This window comes from Neopsephotus bourkii, unplaced genomic scaffold (genome assembly GCF_033783945.1).
Source record: "Neopsephotus bourkii isolate Nb327-2 ecotype Australia unplaced genomic scaffold, CSIRO-AGI_Nbou_v1 NB_532, whole genome shotgun sequence".
Lineage (NCBI taxonomy): Eukaryota > Metazoa > Chordata > Aves > Psittaciformes > Psittacidae > Neopsephotus > Neopsephotus bourkii.
Genome location: NW_026901033.1, coordinates 1,694,573 through 1,709,113, shown reverse-complemented (window position 1 = coordinate 1,709,113; position 14,541 = coordinate 1,694,573). Strand labels below are relative to the sequence as shown.

The window sequence follows — 14,541 nt, the reverse complement described above, 5'->3', positions numbered from 1 at the left end:
GTCTGCATATCTGCTTATGATGTTACTTAGTAACTATAGACTTATTTAAGATAAGTCAGTCAAAGACCTTCCAAAAAGCTCAATCTTTTTCACCAACTCTAGTAAAATGTCTTGTGTGCATGTACATATTTATTTGCTCTATATTGTGGCCAGCAACTGAGTACCCACCAGCCACTCGCTCACACCCCACCCACCTCCATCCCCCAGGAGATGGGGGAGAGAATGGGAGAAGCAAAAGTGTGAAAAACAATGGTGGTTCAAGATACAGGCAGTTTCATAATCTGTTTCATAATAATGATGAGCTGGCCTCTGAAAATGTATTGGATTGAAATGGGAAGCAATGAAATATTTATAGCTCAGCTCTGCCATGTTGTACCCATTGCCATTAGTAGACTCATTTCTGATTAAAATATAAGCAAAGCCAAAGTAGGATGCTGTTCCACCCAATGAACCAATAGCATCCGACTCTTACTAGCTATCTCCATATTTTTAGCAGAAGTTAGGTAGATTAACACATAGAAAACTTGACTTTATTGTAAGTGAGATTTTATAAACTTTGCTTCAAGATGAGACTGAAGACTTACTTTGGCATGAGGAAAGTTAAGAATAGGCTTAATTGACAGGGAAAAAAACCCTGCTCTTCTGAGCTTTCATTTGCATTTGTGAGATTGGATTGCTTTTTAACAAAACCACTTATGTAACAGAGCTAAAATCTTATTTTGCTCTTATGGCATGTGGAACTGAAACTAACCAGTTGGAACTGGATGATCTTAAGGTCCTTTCCAACCCTAACTAGTCTATGATTCTAAATGCCATCTGCCTGTTGCAGCTTATTTACCTGCAAAAAGTCATCCTGAAGACCCTTTTGTTCTGCTTGCACTCAGTGCAGAGCAGTATAATTCTTGTGTGTAGGATCTTTTAAAACAATGATTGCTAATATGTTGTTAAGTAATAAGCATGTGCATCCTTATTAAAGGTAGATTTGTTTAAAAGTTCTTTAAAGATACCATTTTCAAGTCATTTAACTGATGTTCAGGGCCAAGTCTGTACTTATTTGAGAGCAGTGACACTATTAGGATGCACAAACAGCTTGCTGCTTCTAAACCTGACAGGCAAGAAGAGCAACCATGCTATTAGGAATAGCTGCAACTACTGATATAAAACATAATGCGACTGATAACATAGACCATTCTGCATCAAAGAGTTAAAAACTGAGGCTAATGATCCCCTCAGGTTTCAGTGGTGAGATCTTCCATAGAGAATTATGTCTGATGTCTCGTATTTACGCTTTAATTCTGGTGACTGCACAACCATTAAATATATTTCATTGATCTTAAACAACAAACTGGCTGTTAAAATTGTCCTGATTGCCAAAAACGTGTCAGACTGGAGGTTATTTTCGTTCAACAGGGACATCTTCAGTATAATATTTAATTTACTAAATATAATTATTAGAGTATTAGTATTATCTGAGGATTACATGACCAGGAGCATCCTCCTGAGGCCGTTTCCCACCTCCTCATCCCAGAGTCAACCATGTCATGTAGCTGTTCATAAACCAATAAAGATCCATCTTTTAGTGCAGCAGATGACCAGAAGCCTGTCCTTTTACCAAAAGTAACAGAAGGTTGTCTTTGCTAGGAACCTTTTCCTAGATTTGAGTGTGACCTTAATTGTTACATGTGAAATTTTGCTTTCCGTACCCACTGAGATGATTCTTTTACACGTTTGAAGATTTAAATCATAATTCCAGTCAGTTCTGAGAAAATAACAATAATCTTACATGCAGTATTTTTCTGTAATTCAGTGCCTCTTGATGTAAATTATATCTATAGAATTCTTGTGTACTCTTCTTCATTTCCTGGTACTTTATTTGTTAAATATAGGGTTAACACAAGAAACGTGACATTCTTGATAAAAGCACCCCCTCAGTTGCTTTCAGAAAGAAGACTTTAAAAGCAGTGGTTAAACACCTATTCCCCAAGCTGCTAAAAACAAAAGGGTATTCTAAGATCCTGCTGTTTACCCAGTACATTAAGGTCAAGGACTTGTCCAAGGTTTCAGATCCTTTAATCACACTAGCTTAGCTTCAGTTGTACATTTTTAGCATGTAGTTAGACCAATATAATTACTACTTTATGCAGCTGTGAGAAAATTGAAGTACCACTGTAGCTGCTTAACTCCGCTGTGCCAAACGCAACACGTCGTCTTGCAAGGCTTGGAGCAACATCTGCTCTCATAAATTTGCTATAATAAGACTCCCTGGGCTGGGGTTGTTGAATGCCTGACCCTAGTCTTGTCAGGATGGCTAAATTCAGCGTAGCATTCAGCCAACTCTCTTGGCTTTGTTGGATGAATGAGTTTAAAAGCATGTAGACTGTTGCCACACAGAGGTAAGATAAATGGAAAAGGCACTTCAGGAACACTAATGCAGGTATTAAAATAATGGTGTATCAGAATAAGGTAGTATCTGGGCAATATTTTTTCTGCATTACCTCCATCATTTATCTTTATGTGGTACCCTGGACTGCTGTTGTGTGTAGTATCAATTTCTGCACTTTACTGCATATATCAAAACTGGCAATTCTTAGCTTGACTTTTCTTGTGTGTTTCTCCTAAAACTCAGTGAAAGGAAGCTCAATGAATACAGCATTATTTTTAGCAGATTTCTCAAAGTAATTCATTTTTTATAGAGAGGGCAGTAGTCAAAATATTGGCTTGTCAATACTAAAATACCAGATAATTTTATCTAACATTTAAACAATACAAACCAGTTTCATAACATAGTCTGTTTCCTATCTTCCATATTTCTTTGCAGAAGTACCTATTCACCTGTTCCTTGTCTGATGTTGCACATTTCAGCTAATTAAGTTCTAAGGTTTCACTCAACCAACCACTTCTTACTTGCTCTTCAGTAAAATTTAAAACACTAATTCACTTGTCTTTCCAGTACAAAAGTACCTGTCTCCTGTTGGATGAAAGAATAGGTTGAAGGATCCCTTCTGTTGATCCCTGTCTGGCATTATTGAACTCCAGCTGGCAAAACAGTTGGTTTAATCAATGTTTTCCTGGCTTACATTGTGCATATTGCACTCTACCCTTCACAGCCAGGCTGTGTCAGGGAGATCATAGAATCATGGAATAGTCAGGGTTGGAAAGGACCTTAAGATCATTTAGTTCCAACCCCCCTGCCATGGGCAGGGACATCTCCCACTAAACCATGCCACCCATGGCTCTGTCCAACCTGGCCTTGAACACTGACAGGGATGGAGCATTCACAGCTTCCCTGGGCAACCCATTCCAGTGCCTCACCACCCTAACAGGAAAGAACTTCTTCCTTATATCCAGTCTAATCTTCCCCTGTTTAAGCCTTTATAAGAAACATATACTCTTCTTCCCAAAGCAAAAGCAGATTTTTAGTACCAGAGCTGCTTCCATACCATTTCTTCCACTCTTTCATCCTTTTCACTTCCTGAGAGGCATCAATACTGCCATAATTTGGAAGGGCCTCAGACCTACTTGATCCTATGTGCAAGCCTTTCTGTCAGCTTTCATTTTGCTCCTACAACTCTAAATGCACTTTTTCTGCTCCCTGGCTGAACAGGCTGGAGCAGCCACCCTTTTCCTTCCTGCTTTCAGGAACTTTCAAGTGTATTTGTGCTGCAGGGTTGGGGAAAACCAGAGTTCCTCAGTCCTGAGCCCTGGGGAGGATTCACTTGCTTCCAAGACCTTGGCTCAACAGTCAGGAGAGTGTAGGGAGCGTAGTTCTGACTTCCTCTGAGTTGATTCTGTTCCCTGCTTATTGAGTGCATTGAAGACATCTGCAACGTTAGTTCCAGATGTGGAGACAGCATTCATGGGATCTTCCCACTGTGCATGGAGGACCCTGGAACTATCAACCTCTCATTTAAGGTAAGCTCCTCTCTGGTGTACAGCTGAGCAATCCTTCTGTGCTCATCTTGCACACAGGCAGGTTTGAATCCAGTTTCAGTCCATGCTTCAGAGCCTTATGCAGAAATAGAAACAAAGTGTGAGCACTGTACAAGATACCCAGGACACAATAAACATCTGATCAGGTTTTCACCAGTCTTGGATTTTTCCTACAGCTTTACTGTAAGCAGAGAGTTTTAGGAGCACATAAATCACCTGGAGTGTGCTCTTGTAAGACTACACTTTGGTGAGAGTTACATCTGTGAGAATGTGGATTCTTCATGTCATTTGTTCATGATGGGTCAGTGCTACTCAGACACATGGAGCAGCAATTTTAATAAAGAAGGGACCGGAGAGATTCCTCTTTTTGCAAATTGAATTCCCATTTTACAACATTATATAACTCTAATCCTGCTCTCAGCACATCAGCAGGGTGGAGGTGGCAGGTATTTGGCTCTTTTCCTGTCACATCACCATACTGTAATGGTGGATTTAGCAGGGTGAAATGAGGATTTTCATCTCTTACTACCTCTTATGTCTCTCTCTGAAGCCAGTAATAGCCATGCTCCCTGCGGGTGTTCAGGACTGTTTTTCAGGGAGTGAAAGACTTCCTTCTTCTGAACAGTGAATTGAATTAGAAGAGAAGCTGCAAGTAGTTTGTCTTCAGATGAGGGAGGAAACCTTTGATTTAGTGCTGAACTCAGTGGTCAGGAAATGGCATAAATTGAATACGTAGGGTTTGGCAGATGCTGTGCTTCTACCAGATTTGGAGGAGGAACGGAGAGCTGAGAGCACAGCTTTGAAACATTGCACTTAGAATTTAAACTGGAATCATTGTGGCAGCACTGCTATCAAACGCTCCTTGTAACTCTTGCACTTTTGACTGCAGTTTTAATTTGGCTCATCATGCGCTATGTGTTTCACATAGGGAGTAGAATACCAAACCTATTCACCTGCAAATTTGGCTTCCGAGACTGTCTGCTCTGTAGAGCAGTCAGTTCTGAAGACAGAAGCAAAAAGAGATTCAGATATTTTCAGACCATTTATTTCCTGAAGCAAAAGGAGTGAAATACCAAGTGAATGACAGAACTGAGGGCATATTCCATACTCCTGTACATTCATTATTATAACTAAGAAGCTCTAGGTCAGTTATAAAGAGCACCTGGTCCTTCTGCTGTCCAGGAGTCTTTTACATTGAACAACCACTGCATAAAGCATAGTAAATTCTTCTTAAACTAAACAAAAAAAATATATGGTCAGGAACCAATATTAAATAGACAAAACTTAACCAGGCTTATTTATTTGCTTTGTTATCAAAACGATGGCATTTCTGCTTCAGTGAATATAGAAGCTGTCCCCACTCCTTCATTGTTAGTATCATTGCTCTTAGTCATTTTCTGAGAGGGGAAAAAATAGTTCCTAAATTAGAAGCAATGCTGAAATACTCAAAAGCCTTTGAAAGCAGAAAGAATGCTGTGTTTTGCTATTCTCTGATGCAGTAGATGCAGTTTGTAACACAGCTTGAGCATGCTGCAGTTGAACTGTCAGATTTTAGCTCATGCACTAAACAGTCTGTGTTTTAAGTGTGATATAGCAGCCTTATCATTATTGTGGGCCTGAAACTGAGGAGATGGCCAATAAAATTGCCAGAAGTACCAGTGGTTCCCTAAGGTGACTTTTCTGCCAACAGGGAGAAATGCATTAAACCCAGCCTTTCAGCACTGTTATGTGGGGAAGCACAACTTCCTTAAGGCAGAAGTACAGGCATCTGAAATGCCAACATTGTCAGCCTTTACAGACAGACTTCTTGCAGATAAAATTAAGCTTCTAAGGAGCTGGCTTCCCTTACTCTGTTAAGTGTAGCAGCACAATAATTGAATGTGTAAGGTGGTATACTGCTCGCACAAGCTTGCAGTATACTTTCTGGATGTGTTGAAGCCTCTGTGATTTGGGTTGCAGTTAATTTATTGAAAAGGCACCCACAATTCATTTTCATCCATCTTAAGGCATTCAGTGATTCAAGCAGGGTTATTATGCAATGCAGACTGAATGCATGAATATTCTTTCTGAAAGAAGATCCTCCTTCACCCCCTTTCACTGATGCTACTTACAAAGCTCACAACCACCGTGCATGCAGTGACATGAGTAAAGACACTGTACACTGTTCAGTGGAAGCTGTCACATCTCGCAGCAGAAGGCAGCTCTTCGGCACCCTTTCCAAGGCTGGTGCGAGTGGAGTGGGAGAGAACCTTATCCTCAGATGCCAAGTGACTAAGTTAGGTGTGAGATCTGCACACGCTATTTCTGACCCCAGCACGGTTTCACTGCAGCTCTGAGACAAGCCTCTTTCTGTGATGCAGCTTCTCATCTGAAACACAAGGAAGTGTTATGGAAAAACAGGGGTTTCTTCCACCATTAGTGTAAGTTAAAATAAGAAAAGCTTCCTGTTTTTCTGATGGCACTGTGTGGAAGACACATTATGGCATCAGCTATCACACACATACTGAAGACACGTTGGGTAGTACAAAGAGTTGGCCTGCAGTCCGGTTCTTTAATTTTAAACACAGCAAATTACACACTATGGCTGCCAGATGGTCCAGTGTTATCTTAAGTAGCTGGTCAAAAAAACAGAATTAATTTTCACAAAATGCAATTTTCTGCTACTTAAAAATGAACAAAACTGGAAACTAGCCACTAAGTAAATTTTCTTCTAGTTCTTCCAATGGAATAGCATGCACTAAAGTCTCATAAGCACGCTTTGTGCGTATGATTTTAATCTTTCTCCATAAAAGCTCTGACCAAGCTACAAGGAGTCGAAGCTGCTCAGTTGCTGTTTTGCCTCTGTGGACCAATCAGTTACCCTCTTGCTTTTCAAACCTTGCAGATGTTTGATGAACTCAGGAGGCAGGACTACAGCACCATGCAGAGATGCTGCAGCTCACTCTGCCCCTGTTAATAACCTGCTTTGTTTCAGCTTCTTCATATTTCTAATTCGGTTTCGGAAGGCAAGAGCTTCCAGACACCTTTAAGGTGAAAAGCAGACATCAGATATTTCCATGCAAAGTTAGAAACACTTCCCCACCAAGGACCCAAGAAACACAGAGATTTGTTTTCAGGATTCTTTTGTACTTTTTCCTACGCTGTCTTGCAGCATCGGGGAAGCTTACAACGTGTGCATGTTTCCTGGGGGCTTATGTTACTGGAAGGCACCAGCAGCAGGTTGTCCAAAGTGCACATGCACAGGTTTGTCACAGCAACAGATTTCAGGTTTTCAAACTTTCCCAGGAATTGATCTGCAGAATTCAACAGCCCATTATGGCTTTTCTGGTGAGCTTCATTTTCAAGCAAAGGATTTGAAACTTACATTAATATCAGAGGACAGGGTTATCTGTTGTCCTAGCCTTTCTCCCCAGTACTGCAGACTTACTGCTTTTAAATACTCCAATGGCACCTTTAAGGCATAGGAGGATAACTCAGCTGTGAAGATCTCGTTATTCACCAGCTGACAATGAAGAATTAGTTTGCTCCTGTAGAGCTTTTATAGCCTCCTGAGTGCAATTGGTGATCCCTCCTTTCTCTATTTCCTTTTGTTCAGTTGTTTTCATTTACAAACTTCTCTTAATTCCTTTCACATACCACAACGCCTCCTGAATGTAAATGTTAATAATCTTCCTTCTAAACCAGAACAGCTAGAGGTTCCTCCTGGACAACTGGAGGAGCTCAACTCATCCTACATCCAGGTATAAGACAGTATTTGAAATTCATTCCTATTCCAAGGTGATGTGCTATTAGGTAAGTGCAATTTTTCTTTTTGGATGCTCCTTTCCAAGGAAAAGAGTCTGATTTATATTCTTGGATGTATTAACAGAAGTATGTTTAATACTGAAGAGACACTTCTTCAGTTATGTGAAGTAGACCAAGAGGTTAAGACTAATTCATAAAAGCCTGTGCACAGCTTTAGATTTCAGTTATTGTTGCAGAACATTGTTCAGTTGAGAGTATCAAAAGGTAATGCAGAATGAATATAGTTCAGTTTTGTTCTGTGTGTGGAATGTGTTTTGTGGAATACATCCATTTCTTTGATAACAGGTTGGAAAATTTGGTCTCAAACCTATTACTCCAAAAGCAGGGTGGTTATCTTTGATTGAATCTTCAGATCATGAGAAGTTGCTCTAGGAGGTATATCTTGTGTTTGAGACAATCCATTAATGTGATGAGGTTTAAGAACTGTGAAAGGAGCAATGTTAGTCTATTAAAGGTCAGTTTTCCAGGCAAACAGCCCTTGCTTCCAAGGACAGTTCACGTAATTCACTGCGATGTGCTTTTCAAATATGAGGCCTGGTTTAGTAAGTAAATTAACTTGGAATGCTTAGATTTTTTATTTCCCTTTTGTATCTGCACAGGAAAAGGAGCTGGTAACATCTTCATGCTCTCTGGTCCATGCTGAACATGGCATATTTAAGTAATGAGAACTTTCTCCCATGTTTCCCTGGGACTTTCTGCCACTTCAGTGGATACTTTATTCTCTAAGAAAATTGAAGTTTGGAACAGATTAGAGACTTCCTTAAAATGGCACCTCATGAAACTGGAAGATCAATTGAGATCTCTGTTATTAATAGCTGAAGGGAACCTACTTGCTTTTGCAAACAGAATACGTAACCTCCTTCTTAAGCCAGAGAGCACATTTCTTGTCCTGAAATGAAACCTTCAAACAGCTTTGGAAGACCAATAATTTTTCTTCTTCTTTGTTTCTTTTCAAATGGTGATTGCAAGTCTGAACCCAATTCTTCGGAGCTTAGACTCCAAGGGGTTTACTCTCAGCAATCCTGATATGCTGGCCTATTACATGATGCTGAAAATACCTTAAATATGCAAGAAAGAAATCTGTAACACATCAGAATTGTCTGGAAACAATAATGTTTATTTTCTAAGCTCTAACAGATTTCCCGTGCCTTTATTTTAATTGCACATGCTGATTAAGCATGTACATTCCTCTTGTAAAAGCACCAAAGTTCTGCCTTCCTACTCGCAGAGTGCAACTTCTCAGTGAAGAGGAAATTCTCTAACATGCATTTTAGTCCATTTTTCAGATGAAAATATAGAGTAATAGTCTTTGTCAACACTCCATGGCAAAAAATACCACTTGAGTAAATGTTGTGCCAATGGTACTTTTTCATATATTAAAATTTGTCAAGAATTACAGCAGTCAGGAACTAGCTTTGAGATTGCTGTGGCGGTGTGAGACACGCACAGTCAGTGCCGTGCATCACAGTGGTGATGAAATTCCTCTGGAGGGATAGAAACTATAAAAGGTCAAAACATTTTTCCCCCATCTTTCTAATTAAATTCCATGCTGGTTTTGGGTTTGTGTATTGCCTCTCAGAATGTAAGACTAAATGCTGGTACTAAGTTGATGGGCTATTACCTACTAATTCTCTACATGCAGATGAATATGTATAGAAGTCAGTGGTAAAAATGTATTGTAAAGGGAGTGCAGATTTGCCTTTATCCAGGGTACAAAACAGTCTCTTTAGATCTGAAAGTCCATTTCATTTAAGAATAATAAAAACCCCCAAACATCCCCAAATAAAAACCACAGAGGAAAAGCCTGTCCCTCTCTCAGTGCATCTACAAAGCAGAGCACAACAGCAAAGCTGTGAGTTGCTAATGCAGCTATGCAAGGAAAGCAGTTGCCTGAGGGGAAAGATGGCAGAATTACTGAAGTACCTTCACAGGGGACATTACATTTAATTTCAAGTATTTCTAAACAAAAAAATAATGTTGTCTGTCCTGGGCTTTCATACTTAGGTGCTTGTCTGTCTATAAGCTTAGATGTATACAGATAACGCAGATGCCCATCTATGGACTATTTGTACCCTTGGGAGACAAGCCCTGGTGCGCTGGAGCTAAACCTGCTTCCATTTCCCACCGAGCTCCTCTGCACCGAGGTGCTCAGAGGGAAGGTGATGCTTTGTGTCCTGTGAATTCCTGTACCTTACACAATCCCAGACCCCACCCCAGCAAGGACTGACAGCATAGATGGAATTACTGCTATTGAACCAAATTATGACATATGAAATGTAAGATTTCTTTTCAAGGCTTAGTGGTGCATGGTGCTAAGCATGTTATGTATGTCTTTCAACTTAAGTTTGTATAATCACCTTACAAATATCAAGTGTTAAACTGTTTCATTAATTGCTTTTGGTGAATTTGATGATATTTAGTATCTTTCTGAAGGAGGAATAGCTTTGATTTATCCTGTCTCTTTTTTCCACTTAGGGTGGGGGGTAAGAGGATTATTGCCTTTCATTTGGTTTTGGTTTACTGGGGTTTTTTAAAGGTGAAATAGTATCCGTGTTGTAGAAGAGTCCCAGAAAGACAATGATGTCACCTTAATACTTTATAAAGTGCTTTAGAAGCATTAGAATATTACTTAGGTAACCTTACCAACAATTTAGAAACAACTTCAAAAATTAATTGTAAGAGGTAGTTAATATTGTGAACCACAGCAAATTAATTACTAATACAGATTTTAAAAATTAATAACTTAAGAGAAAAAAAATGAAACCAAACCATAGAAGAGGAAGAATTACAAGTCAATTGCCATCTAGTCATCTCCTCATTGTTTGCTGTCTTAACTCTTTCTGGTTTTTTTTTCCTTTGGTTATCTAACATCAGTAGGACACTGTTTTGTCCCTATGGGCATCATGACTTTGGTAGCAAGCAGATTTCTGTATATGTATTATCACTTAAGAAAACAGATATACAGCATAATGCAATTTACAGGTTCATTGCTGTGCATTCAGTGTTTTGTATTTTCATGCAAGCTCACTGAGAAGCTTACAGGCAATTGGAACAGAAAGGGTCCTAGTAAGAAAGCACTAAGCCTGTGTGGAAAAATGATGGGAAGATGCAAATAGAAACTGCACAGGGAAAAATAATTTACATCAATGCTTTTATGATAAATGTGCCAACTGCAAATAAAGTGGGTTTGCCTGCATTGACTCAGACATCCATCTTAGATAGGACCTTCAAAATAGCATCCTTTTTGTTCATAATGATTGCTCTTCAGTCAGTCACTCTGACCACCAGCTGGATAAAGATAAGCCAATTAAACACTGTTTGGATCATGCCTAGTATATAAAAATAGCCAGATTTCACTGGTCAGCTCAGAAGTATTTCTGGGCCATTCTCCTGTTTCTGGCAATAGCCAGGACTATGTGCCTGTGAAACAGGTACTCCTCAGTCACCCTCTCTGCTCCAAGCAGCCTGTGGCCATTCAATCAATTAACAAATTCATTAAATGTGGTTAATGGGCTTTTCCTCCATGAAATTGTCTAATTGCTTTTTGAACTCATACTTTTAGCCTCTATATTACCTTCTGGTAATCAGCTCCAGAGTATAATTACACAAAATCCTTTATAAAAAACCCTGAAAAGCTCAAATTACATCACAGGAACATTTCAGAGAATTCCAGAAAGTCTGTTTTGAGGTTAAAGGAAAAGAAGATGTTTCAGTTTGGTGACCTGCGATTTCTATGGCCACAGATAAGATTGTTGCCTGTCACTACAGCAAACGGATCAGATAAACATTCTAAATGGTCCTGTCTTCCTACATCCTTAAAGTCCAGCCATCTTATTCCAGTGGACTGCAGAGACTGATGGTGCTAATATATAATACTGAGAGAGACTTAGAGAGCGCTTTGCTGTGGGGACATAGTGGGTGTCAGAGTATAGTCCCTTGAAGCTTCTCCATAAAAGGGCTGTTGATTTCTCTGCCCTGGTATTGTTGTCGTCATTTGTGTGTGGTTTTAATGTTTCAAATGCTTAATTAAATGATTCCCTATATTTTATGCATAAAGCCTTAATAGCCTTTATTTCATAACCTGTGTTAGTTCATAACCTCTGTTATTTCATAACCTGGCCTCAAGTCACTTCGATTACATATGAAGGTCTAAATGCAGGTGCCATCTGGTACAGTGCTGAGAGGCTCCAGGTGACCTGTGAGTTGGGGTTTTTTATCCCCATTAAGTTCAGAGGAAACTAAGCACATAGTATGTATTTGATACAGGCATCACTCAGGCAATGGGTTTCTGTGTACCATTGTTGATGCTGGATTGAAGTCTTTGGAATTAAACTCTGGGTTCCACTCTGATTCATAAATTATCTGCTTCTTTCCAGACTTCATACTTGTTTTATGGCAGAATTGTATCTTTTTACCATCCTTTCTTGAAGTGCCTCACATTCTCAAAGTCCCGTCAGTCTCTCTGATGTGTGTTTCTCTTCCTCATAGCTGCTTTCCCTCCCCATTATATCACATTGCTTCCAGACCTACAATGCAAGTTCTTCACTACTTCTGCATTCTCCCTCATTCTAATTGCTGGACTTTGAGTGCAGGCTACACACATGAAGGAATATAATCCCTAACTAACCTGGATGTGCAGATACAGTAAGTCTGGGAAAACCATACTTTAACCTGAGAAGCATCTTTTCCTCAAAGTGAAAGTGAGGATATTAAATAGCTAAAAAGAACAGCATTGCCAGCATAGCCTTTCTGATCTGGGTGTACTTTCTCACTGTAATCCCCCAGTAAAGCTATCCTAACAGGAACATAGCCTACAAGAACTCCTTTAAAGGCATCTTCTCCTACTTGCACATAACGCTAGCTTCCATATTTCCATTTTACTCTATACTATTGCACTGCCTCTTCAAGTCTCGTGGGTATTCTCTTCTATCTTTATGTATCTTATATCTTTAATTAGGACCTTTGCTGGTAAGCAGTTGTGCCTGTTCATGTGCTTGTTTTTCAAATGCTGTAAAACTTAAGGCTTTTCAGATTCATCACACAGAAACTTTACAACAGCTTGATGGTTATCTTGAAAAGTGACTTAAAATGTGCATTTCCCTGGCATTTTAACATTGTCTTCCGTAAGGACAAACACAAGAGAGTTAGGAGATACTTCCATGCCATATGAAAGAAATACAGCAGCACATTTGAAAATGAGAATGTGCCAAAAAAGCCAATTATAGGCCCCTGTATTTACAAAAAACACCAATTGTCTGTGGCTTCTGAAACCCAGGGTTGAAACCTTTGGGTTTGGGTTTTAACCTTTGAATACTGCCATTATTTCTGGAAACAGTGGAAGTCTGAGTAACATTTGAGTTTGAACACACTGCTCCTTTTTGTGGAACAAGAAATCTGGGAGATGTACACTGGGAAAATTCTGGGTCTGCATTTGCAGTTAGTCCCTATTGAAAAATTTGATGAACAAATATAAGAGACTGAAGACTGCTTCTTTAAGCTACCTGTATTTTGCTTGCTGTTCTTGGTTACTACAAATACAGCTTGCTTTGCCTGCAAGGGATATTTTGCAGTATTTAAAATACCATTTTGCATGTTTCAGATTTAGTCTGGGTTTATTCAGTACTTCACACAGGTAATCCCTGCTGCTTCTGAAGGCCTTGATCCTGTAACTGACAGCACACTAGCAGACTGCTATTGTTGCTCTGGGGAGACTGTTGTAAGAGAGGCAAGGGAAGACTAGAGATTATAAAAATCACCTTTACGTGATAGGTACATATATATCACTATTGAATTCCTCTAGGCATTCAGGTGTGCTTTTTTCCCTCTTCTCTCCCTCTTCAGCAGCATTGCTCTGACTGGTTGCAGACACTGATTTATGCCATATAGTTATCAATATGTGCTGAAAGCCTGTTCCACTCAGAGCCCAGCTTGTTCCAGCCCTCTCACCTTTTGCAGTGAAGGCTTTTACCTATTTCTGTGAAATATATTGCACTTCTGATCTTACATGATTAGTGCATGCCAGGGCTTTATTTGCCTAAAGAATTAAACAGAGTCCAAAATACTGGATGACCATGTGAACCTGTATGCTGTTACACAGAGCCTGCCTTAAACCTTCTGCTGCAGGGGCAGCTCGCCCAGGTTCAGTTATTGGGTGCACCCAATGGATGCACCTCCACTCATCCCTTGTGCCACCTGAAAACCAAAGTTTTGTGGCATGCCCAACCATAACATTCGTTTCTTTGCAGTATTCAGATCAGTCTTGTCTCCTGTAGCTGTTGATGCCGCTTTTCACACTGAGCCAGCCTGAGTCTTGGCCCAGAGGGAAATTCAACTGATGCAGCTGTCCAGAACTCCAGGAGCAGCCAGGCTGTGCTCTCCTCTGCCAGCTGAAATAGAAATGCTGTTCGGGTAGTGCTCACCTTTCCTTTTGTGAGACACCACCACAGTGGGGAGACAATGCCTTTACTGTTGGCTTAAGTATAACAACTGTATGGTCCCATTCTACCAGTTCAGTCTTCAACCCCACACCATAGCATAGGCTGTAAGGCTTAAATCCTGTAAAACTGTAATCTGCTCTGTACCACTCCACAGCCCAGACATTATGACATTGCTCTGCAAGTTTCCTTGTGGATAAATAAGAGACAATTTGAATCAGCAGAAGAAGCAGTCCTGCACCCCCTCTGCTGCTGGCCACCTTCTCCCATACCCACTCAATCTGTCCTCTTGTACAACACAATGTTCTGTGAGACCAGGCAATGCAAAATTTAAATCACAACTAAAGCTCATTGTATTTATGAGCATTCAGTT

The 14,541-nt window shown here is 39.9% G+C and overlaps 2 protein-coding genes across 2 annotated transcripts in view; both read right to left on the bottom strand.

Moving 5' to 3' along the window:
* LOC133210854 (T-cell receptor-associated transmembrane adapter 1) overlaps nucleotides 1-14,541 on the bottom strand; it is a 141,286-nt gene that overhangs the window by 45,684 nt on the left and 81,061 nt on the right. The window lies entirely within an intron of this gene.
* The window catches only part of CUNH3orf85 (chromosome unknown C3orf85 homolog), a 121,939-nt gene that overhangs the window by 61,303 nt on the left and 46,095 nt on the right, over nucleotides 1-14,541 (bottom strand). The window lies entirely within an intron of this gene.